The sequence below is a fragment of the Hordeum vulgare genome, chromosome 1H (genome assembly GCF_904849725.1).
Source record: "Hordeum vulgare subsp. vulgare chromosome 1H, MorexV3_pseudomolecules_assembly, whole genome shotgun sequence".
NCBI lineage: Eukaryota > Viridiplantae > Streptophyta > Magnoliopsida > Poales > Poaceae > Hordeum > Hordeum vulgare.
The window spans coordinates 93,705,262-93,716,177 of record NC_058518.1 but is presented as its reverse complement, the minus strand read 5'-3'; the positions used below and the strand labels follow the sequence as shown (position 1 = coordinate 93,716,177).

The following is a 10,916-nucleotide window of genomic DNA, read 5'->3' as shown; positions in this document are numbered from 1 at the left end:
TTACGTTTTATGAAACGGATTTGCAGGGCATGTTACAAATGCCGTCCGTTAAGATGCGTGAATTTTTACTTCACGTTTTGATCCAAGGCTACAATCGGCATAACAAAAAATTCATGGTTCAAGAGTCAGCTGGTAGTAAAGGCCTTATTTCAATAGGGCATGATGATGTGTTATCTATTTTTGGATTGAAAAATCAAGGAGTTGATGTAGTTGGTTTTATTAAAATAGAAGGACAAAAAAGTATGAAAAGAATACCAACTAGTTTTGTGGACACAAAAAAGGGTAAGATCATGATTGATGATCTTATCAATAAAATTGTGAAGAATGATAACACGGATGATGACTTTGTCCGGATGACGTTTCTAGTTTTGTTGGGAACAGTAATCGCACCAGTCTCCCATGAATATATTCTGAAGGAATATTATGCCTTATTTAAGGACAAAAGGATGATAAGTAAGTTCAACTGGAATGATTTTACTTTGAAATTCTTTCTTTCGGAGATTGGAAAGGTTCTAGAGGATGGCCGTGTGAGGGAATGGCCACATGGAAACCTTGCCCTTTTGCAGGTATGTATTATTCGATTTATTACTCACGTATAGTACAATCGCAGTATGATATATATTATTTAAATTATTTGGTGTATTGGAGTATGCCTATTGGGAGAAAGTACAACCAATTATAGGTCCAAAATATGATCCGTTGTCACTTATGAGCCCCTTGATGAGGAACTGGACGGAACCTGTCACGGAGAAAAGAGACAAATACGACTATGATTATGGTCGTGGTGTTGGAATGGTAATCCATATTCTCTAAATTTATTTTTTTAATGTTGCATTTCCATGGTTTGACTTATTGTCTAAATTAGATGTATAATTATCGATCTCTAATTATTGTTTTTGTAGATTGATGACAATATTATATATGAGTATAGGGTGAAAAAAAATGCTCAAGAACAAGCTGAAAAAAATAAAAAGTCAAGTACTAAAAAATCTACTGTTAGTGGAAAGAAGAAAGAGAGCAACACATCAGAGGCCTCCGCGAGTAATGTTATGGACCGCATTTGGCATGAGCTGAAGGAAATACGCAAGGAAATGCGTCGCTTGCCAGAGTTATGCGCACGGGTAACGACGCAACACTATTTTACTATCATGCATAATGTATTTCATTCACTTAAATAACTCTTGTTAATAAATATTTTTTTAGAGGATGATTGAGAAAATGAACAAAACCCGTGTGTTCTATAAAACCGGTAACATGGAGGAAGAAGAAGAGAATCTATATGGTGACATTAATGAATCTATAAATGATGGTGCATTTTGTCATAAGGAGTTTGTTTATCAGTCTGATAAGGACAACTATCGCACACCTTCTCAAGGTAAAATTAATAAGCAAAAGGATGATGACCAAGGTAATGTACCTTATTATTGCACTCCAGAATATCTGAATAGTTTCAAGGGTGATTGGAGTGATCCTATCGAAGTACCTGAGGTATCACATGAGAAGGCGGTCACGTCTTTAGATAGAAATGAAATTTCATCACATGAATCAGGTCATTACAATGGAGTAGATGAGCAAGTGGAAAAGGGGATTGGCAAACGTAAACGCACTACATCAAGATCCATAAAGTCTCCTTTTGTTGTTGTTAAACCCATCAAGCATGCAAAACTTTCTGCCAAAGCGAGTAAGATTGTTATGAATCAATATTATTTTCGTAGAACAAAGTTTATTGTAGAGTTACGCTTACTAATTTTAATTTGTGATTTGCAGAATTGTTTAATAAAGTAGATGGTAAAAAAGTAGTGCTGACGTCGATGTAATAAAATCGAGTGTTATGTTTGTACGCGCATGTGAGCGCTCAAAGAAACATAAAGCTACACAAATTTTCAATGATGGTGTGACCGACGCTTTGACGGTAGAGAGAGCTTGTCAGATTCTGAACCGCCAATGGATAAGCGGCGATGTAAGTTATTCATATTTTTAACATTATATTTGACAACAAAGTACAATTATTACATTTGTTATATTATTTTCAGGTTATGAATGCATACTCATCTTTTTTGTTGGAGGAATCTAAAGACGACCGTTACATAATACCTACTTGGAGGGTGACGTGGCTGCTTGAATATAGAAAGGATAAGAATGTAAACGGTAATGAGTATCAAAAAGTGTCAAATTCTAATGAACCCGTAAATAGGTGTATGAACGAGTATTTCAAAGCACCTAAGGTATGTTCTTGTGGTTGTAATGTATACAAATAATGCACTACTATTAAAAATGTTGCATTGATCTCGTTAATATTTTCTTTTTTTTATTTATGCAGACTTATATGGCTCTTAACAAGGATAACACCCATTGGGTTACGGTCGTCATGCATAAGGAAAAGGAAGAGTTCCAGGTTCTAGACTCGTTGATGGGAAAAGAACTTGACAGTACAACTAGAAAACTCGTTGAGGACTTGGTAGGTTCTAATACATATTTGCATTGCAGAACCATAGTGTGTTTACATTATTTATTGAAAGTTCCTTGTGTTTTATTGCTATTTTTAGAGAAGAGAAATTGGAGCAGATATTGCAGAAGCAAATGCAACCGGATCTGTGCAGTATCTGGATGTATCCACATGGCCTATTAAAACCTACCACATGCCTCAACAAGAAGATGGGTGAGTATGTAGTTGAATATAACGTTGATGTATTATATGTGTGTGATGCATAATTATTTATTGTTAACTACATGTATTAGGAACTCCTGTGGATTATTTGTTCTTCATTGCTTTAAAAATTGGAATGGCGATACATGGGATCGATCTTTTTCATAGGTACAAAATTAATATTAGTACTCTTTACTATGAACATTTATAGTGGACTAAAATAATTTGTGTGTTGCTTTGCAGAGATCAATTGATGGTTCGAGGGAGCTAATGATAGGGCAATTGATTTTGCTTTTAAGAACACACTTGGGGAAATTAAAGACAAAGTTATTAGGATTGCAAGGAGAAAGAAATAGATGACATCAGAGGAGATTCATGCGTGTTTGAGTTTACTACGGGAGTAGATGATTTTATCATATTTTGTGTTTAAACATTTTATACATAATAGTAATTATATAGTTTTAGTAATATATAAATATTATGCTTTGTTGTTGAAAATTCTATCAACTGTGCTATGTTCTGGTCCATACAGTCGGCGCGACGTTTTCTGCGTTCGCGTGGCGTCGGGACATGCAGTCGACGCGACGGGTTTAGCCCGAAAAACGAAGGGGTCAATGCCCCCCGCGCGACGTCGGCGCATGCAGTCCCAACGACGTATTTTTTTGCACGAAAAACCAACGTCATTCTGCGTTCTCGTGGCGTCGGGGGATGCAGTCGGCGCGACGTTCGTTTGCCCAGAAACGACGGGGTCGGCGGCCTCGCGCAGTCGGCGCGACGGGGTTAACTGCTCCTGCATGACGTCGACGCATGTGGTCGATGCGACGGGTTTTCACCCAGAACAGACAGCGCCGTCATGGCGTCGGTACATGCATTTTTGCATTTTTAAAATAGCATAATCGATGTCGGCTGAAGTGCTCGTAGTATTGTCTTATACAAAATACGTATTATCTTAAATAACAAGAAAACCATATATATATTGTCTTATGTAACACAATATTATTGTAGATATAAAAATCTAAAGATTACAATAACACCGCTTCTGTCTTCAACCCCAATTACTGCATGAAAAAAATTATAGGTTATAAGAAAATAATTACCGAAACGAAACAACATAAGTAAAATAACAAACATATACGTACACTGGATTTTGGTTGCAAGTGGCCTTGTTATGACCTGGAAGTGTGCATAGTCTACATAGACGTCCGCTTTTCTCATTAAATGCTTTTGGTCTTCCATTTTTGGTCACCTCAGGAGCATTCTTACCCTGACCTTTTATATTCTGTTTAGGTGCCCCTTTGGTGGACACCTTCACTGGATCACGAATAAGAATATGATTCTGCTTAGGCTGAAATTCATCATTACTCACAAAGCTTTGCTGACTGGGTTCTTCATTATTCAAGATGTCCTTATTCGCTATAACTTCTTTCATTGCTGCCAGCATCTTGTCGAATAAGAATGGGTTATGACATACGATATGAGCAGCTTCTGCAGATACACTGCTCAACGTACTATATCTAGCTCTGGCCTCCTTACCCGTCCAACCCCATGAAAACAGATCGCTGGTGCGCTTCACGGGCAATCCAGATCTTGCTTTCTTCGTGAACCGTCGCAGGATACAACACTTAGGTATTGCAGGTAAGTTGAGTGCATTCAAAACATGAAGAATATGCTTGCAAGGAAGGCCTTTGCGAGTCATACTTCGACAACTGCACTTTATAGTTTCTGCAGAGTTACCTGGTGCGTAGTCCACATTAAACCTATGATCCCTGTTATTTTTCCAAGCAACCTCGAATCTGTGACTGTCTGCTCCTCTTAATCTATCAATTACCTCAAGCTGATGTACCTTTTTTAAATCTTCCTGCAAGATGTAAAAGTTTGCCTTCGTGAATGCTTTGGCAGCAAACACCTCAATGGTCTTACACTGAGTCACTGCTACTGGTAGAGTCTGTGAGGCCACACAATCGTCATGCGATTCATTCTCACGCAGGCGCATGATGCAATTCTCATAGTGTACAATCATATCAACAATTGTCATACCGTAGTCCAGATGTAGGTGCAGGCATGAGTTCAGGCTCTCGCTCCTCTGATTACTACACATACCAAGAAATAACCCACCAGGCAAATATGATGCAGCCCAAAGCTTCTTCTTCCTATACATCCTATGGAGCCATGTTTTTGTTTTCTCCGTCTGCCATTTCTGAACAAACGTGGCCCATCTCTCCTCGAAAACTGCATGTGTGGTGGCGTAGTACAAGAGTGACCTGAATTCCTTCAATGACTTGTGATGGAGGTGTTTCTGCATGTTTTTTTTCAATATGCCATGAACATAGACGATGCCACATGTCAGGAAGCACCTTCCTGATAGCCCTTATCATCGCTGCATCTCCATCAGTAATTACAGACTAGGGCTTCTTCTGACAGTTAGCTTTCAAAAACGTCTCTAGCAGCCAAACATACGTACCTTCAGTCTCATCTGAAACAATGGCGCATGCAAAAACCGTAGTGCAACGGTGATTGTTGAGACCAACAAAAGGGATAAATGGCATTCCATACCTATTCATCTTGTACGTACTGTCGAACACAGTGACATCACCATAGTCAAGATAATCCCGACGTGATTGCGAATCACACCAGAACTGGTTGTTCAGCCTACCATCAGCGTCAACGGTATGCTCAAAGAAGAAATCTGGATCCTTGTCCTTTCTAGCCAACATGATTCCTATAGCAGTGTCAGCATCACCTTGGACAAGCAGTTTCATCTTCTCCCTGTAGCACATATTATACAATTTCGTCCTTCCAAACCCTGTCTTAGCATACGAACCGTACCTGCTGACAAAGTTATAAAAAATGATGTGCTTTCTTATCCCAGCTCCTGCCATAGCTAAAATCTCTGCTTTCTGGAAATCTTTGATTACATTGTGAGACCGTAGGAAAGGGACTTCGTCCGGTTTTGCGAGAACATGGCTGTGATCATTGAAGAAACTGCTGACATACCAAAGTCCACTCTTTCTATCAAGCTTCCCTTTTAAATGGGCTTCACAGAAACATCGACTCTCCGGTCTCAGTCTGCGGGTCCGGCCTTCCATGGTTAAAAATTTTGCCTATCGTTTTCCTGCCCTGGAACAGAGATACCTCCTCATGCGTAAAACGTTTTGGGAACCTTTTCCAAATCTTTTCAAGTCCCTCCTGATACTAAATCCACGATCTTTGGCGTACTGGTTATATAACATGTACGCCTCTCCTTCTGACCTGAATGTCTTGGCCATGACTTCCCAATGCCTATCCAATGTCTCTTGCTGATATTCATCATAGCTGATGTCAAGGTCAAAATCAAGATCGCCAACATGCTCATCGTTTCCATTAGAACCATCAACACCCCCCTGCAAAATAAGACATATCACCATGTTCGCCAGTCTTTTGATATGTTAGTTTTCATGAGTAATTTGAACATGTAATATAACTTACTTCGCTCATATTTCCTTCAGTAGATGCATTCTCATCATCCTCATCATTATCATCATCTTCATCATTATTAACATCCTCATCATTATCACCATCATCATCATTGTTATCATCCTCATTATTGTCATCATTCTCATCATGTAAGGTTCTCGTCTCAGCGTCACCATCGGTATTTCTCTGTACAGATTCAAAATTTTAAGTGGTAATACAATTTGTATGTTAGTAATAATACAACAACATATTTAAAACATACCTGGGTTCCACTTTCAGCATAAGATTGATCATCGCTTTCATAATCGTCATTGTCTTCATTAGCATGCACCTATTTAAATTCAATAGCAATTGTAAGTGTTAATGTAATAACTTATATTTTCATTATTTATAGTCAACGTATACAACACTTACATTACCACTATATGATTCATCCTGACTCATATAGTTGTGTCCGAGTGATTTATTTGCATTCAATGACGAAGATTCGTCATCACTACTAGAGTCATCGCCAGCATATCCGGTGTTGTCTTGATCTATTAATAATGAAATCGGTATTGTATCAATGTACAATGAAATCGTGAAAAATTGTATGGATTCAATGAAAAAACTTACTGTCCGTCGTCGAAGGGTTGATCGACATCGTTCGACGTCGGTGCCACGTCGGTCACTGCAACCGCCGGCGTCGAAGCGGAGGGAGAGGGTCACGTCGCCGGTGGAGATGTGTGCGGCGGCGTACCGGCGGCGACGAAGACGAGACGTCGGCGGAGGAGGCGACGTGTACTGGACTCGCGGCGTCGGCGGAGACGTGTGGGGGGGGCACGTCGGCGAGGTCGCGGCCGCGGAGTCGGCGTGACGAAGTTAGTTTTTTTTTCTCAGCCAAACCGCCGACGCGTGGGCGACGTGGCGTATGTACGACGGGCGGGCGGACGGCGTGACGTATATGGTACGGAACGTGCAATGACCATACTGCCCTTATACGTTTAGGGAGGGGGGGTTGTACCGAAGAAGACCTCATATAGCGGCTAGCAAGCTAGCCCATGAGCGGTTGTAGCTGTGCATCCTTGAGCCCGCAGCTAGCCTTCATAAGCGCCGTGCACCTGGACTATACCTGCCTATGGGATACCCGGTCGGGTCGGCCCAACCCGACCTGGTCTGAAAAAGCCTGACCCAGCCTGATCCGATCTTGCCCACGGGCCAGACTCGGGCCTAGATTTTGAGCCCATCGGGCTCATCAGGTTGGGTTCGGGCCTAGAAAAACCTGGTTTTACGCCTACGATGGTCCGGGCCTACCGGCTTCGGCCCAAAAGCTAGGCCCAACGATCGGCCTGGGTCAGATTCGGGCCTGCGTTTTGTATCATGGGCTTTTTTTGACCCGGTCCGAGGCCCGACTCGATCCGAGTTTTGCTCATGTATAACCTGGACTCACCGACACGAGGGGTATTCTGAGAGGCAAATTTGACAAATTATTTCACAAACTAAATCAGGTTTGAAAAAATTTCACGCAACCAACTCTTTTATGTGGCGTCCGATAATAAGGTGTCACATTACACTGCGTGACGCCTTTACCTTAGGCGTCATACAATGTAGTGTGTCGTTTATGTCTTAGACGTCACACTAGGTCTCGAATGTCACACAACGTAGTGTCGGATGCCATACAGTGTAATCTGGCTCCTAAGACAAAGGCGTCACAAAAAGTGTCAGCTCAGTTCATTTTGTGAATTAGTTTCATTTTTGGTCAAATTTTTGCATTTTGTCATCCTGCGGAGTCGGCTCCTGGTTTTCAGGGGCGACAGAGTCGTCTTCGGCTGTAGCCTTGCAGGTTAGAATTAGACTTTTTAGGCAATAGAATTAGAATCAGATCGTAATTTAGGTATCATATTGTGTCCCTTTGAGTCTGCACGTCAACAAATAGATGGATGGACGTACGAACCAATTAGGTGCTTGCCAAACGTTTTTTTTATTGCCGGTCTACTCTTGCAATTGTTTAGGAGTTTAAAAAAAATGTCATGATAGACTAGAAATATCTATTTTTGGTGCCTGCTAATTTGATCGTCCATCCAGCGAATCAATCCGCACGAGAACAAAAGGATTTGATAACCATGGACCGTATCGACCATGTAGATTTCCCTTTCTTCAATTTTACCTACAAAATATAAGGGGCTACATAGGTATTTATATTAGTCACGCTAGTCTACTACAAACCCTATTAGTTGAGTCCTGACCGGATTGAGGCTCTTAATTATTTTCAGCACATGAATCGGCCGGCCGGTGGCAACGTGTTTGGATTACAATTAATCATTATAAATATCAAGGAGTTTTCTATTAAATAGCATGGCGGTTCAAAAATTTATACTATTTCTTTTGTTAGTAAGTATAGATATAGATGTAGATATAGCTACAGATATAGACTAGTTAGTAAAAAAAGAAAAGATTCAAGTTTTAGAGGACGGGCTATGACAGTAACCGAAGAGTGAGCAAGACGCGTCGCCGTAGCGCAGACTCAGACAAACTCTAGTGCATTCCTTTCCACGGCAGACTTCTCAAGTTGACTGAAGCTTGTATTAAGCCATACATGAGCATCAAACTAAACAAATACTCCCCGGCGAATCTTTTGCCGGGACAACGACACCAAAGAGAGGGAGGCGTGCTCTGCTTTTGGCCTCGCCTTTCCGTTTGCTCTTTCCCCTGTTTTGTTATGGTTTCGTCATTAGTATTATTTTTCCTCCTATTAAAGGTTGGTGCCCGGCCTAACCACAAAACTAAGCTTGTGTTGTATGCTTATTATAGGCCTTTTGCTCTGGGGTCGATGGGTGGATGCCTTGGTTGTTCCATGGAGGGTTGCCCGTAAAGGCAGGGGACAAGATGATTGGGTGGAAGAAGAAACTTCCATTGATCTGTTCTGTTCCTTTTCCGTCTGGAATCATGTAGGGGCACATAACAGGTGCACGCTTGAATCTTGGAGTGATCAGGCAAGCGGGGGCAATTGTACCGTTTACTGAGGATCTAGGCCATTATTGCTTTAGATTTTATATAGATTGTTATTACCTGAATGCCTAAAGTGGTCCTACTTTGCAGTGAAGGTTTTGCATTTTCTTCTTCTTTATTAGTGCAAGTACAGAAACATCCTTCTATTCAGCAATTTTTGTTTCCAAAATCCAATGCAACTCCTGGCAGGGCCTCTTTTGCCTTGCTGCCTAGTTCCCCCCGTCTATTCAGCCCCATGTTTGACACCTTGCCCCTCTCTTTCGTGTTAGTTGGTGCTTATGTCTCCTGTCCTTTACATAACATTTTTGAGCTGGTCTTGTCTAATCACTTCTCCATTTTTTGTTAGGGAATTTAACTCTTTGTTTGTGCAGCGTATGGATCAGGTACATATTGGCTATATCATGTGCGGCTTTGCGTATTCGACTCATCTAAATGTTTTCAAGGTTTATGTATATTGATATATCAGCAAAATAAGTTTTTTTTGAATATTTCAGAAAAAAATAGTTTGATGCTCTGTCGGTTAGGTTTTTTGTGATGCAGCCTATCCATCGGGGTTCAAGTCATAGACTTAGACATAGGTGTTTGCATTTCCTGTCAGCTCATTCTCTCGAAGATGCTTTTAAGAATATGATAGGAGTGGATGTGTTCATATGTACGAGTGTTTCTTCATGTATAAAAATATCCGTGCTCGTATCATGGTCCTTAAAAAAGGTTTGATATGCATAAATCATCGTAGACTATCCGTAGTAGAAGCAACTTCAGTAGTAATATCAGATCCAACTCAATAAATTTGCTTATATGACAACATTTAACGAGGAAAGATGGTTTGAATAACATAGCTAGTTATAGCATCGGGTTCAACTCATAGCATAGTAACATCACACATTACAAGACAAGATGAGTCTATAATGCGTCGATCCATAGTAACTAAGCATATATTAGAGCAACTCCAATGCATCGAATCATTTCGTCCGCGCGTGTCCGTTCGGATCGCGGCGTACAGAAAAGTCATCCCAACACGCCGACCCAAACGAACGCGTGTCCGCTTTTTGTCCGCCTGCCGACCCATTCCCGACCCATTTTTGAGCCTGATTTGCGTCGGCGCGAACACGAGATGGTTGCACGCGCTGCACACCAACTACTCCCCCTGGCTCGCCAGTTGGTGGCAAGGCCTCCACCATTTCCCCTCCACTTTCCCAAAACCCTCCCGCCCGCGCACGCTCCCCGGCCGCTCGCCAATGTCGACGACCTCGATGCCGCCGCCAGCCTCACCTTCCTCGCCTTGTCCGGCATCACGACTGCCCTCCCGCAAAGGTAAGCCTCGCGCCCCCCGTAAGACCGCCACCACGCCCAAGAAGAAGAAGGAGCTCACGTCCGAGGAGCGGGCTAGGGAGTCGGCGAAGAGAAAGGGTCGGAGGCACGCCACGGACGCAAGGGACGAAGCAGCGGCCGCCGTGGCCATAGCCGCCGCAGCGCAACGGGAGGACTCCACTGCAACCGCTGCACGTGTCGCGATGGAAACAAGGGATGTGCTATTGTAACTAGGGTTAAACCCTGACCAGCACGGGCTTGTCAACACCGTCGTGACCGCTGACATCATAGGCTCGTCTGTGTTCCCTCCAATGGCGTTGCCAGAGTCGCCCCGCGCATCGATGACTCAGCCAATCCCATGCTTCCACGTCTACCTGCAAACCTCCCGCCTCTCCAGGGAATGCTCGCTGAAGGTGAGCGTGATGGTGCCATCCACGCCCGCGCCCGTGCACATCGACCTCAACGCCATATCGCTAGCCGGTGGCTCGTCATCCGGTGGGGTGAGGAAATGTGTGCG

At 42.4% G+C, this 10,916-nt stretch overlaps 1 pseudogene; it reads left to right on the top strand.

Annotated features, from left to right (window-relative positions):
• Nucleotides 1-353: 353 nt before the first annotated feature.
• Nucleotides 354-3,003, top strand: LOC123397117 (annotated as a pseudogene).
• Nucleotides 3,004-10,916: the final 7,913 nt, after the last annotated feature.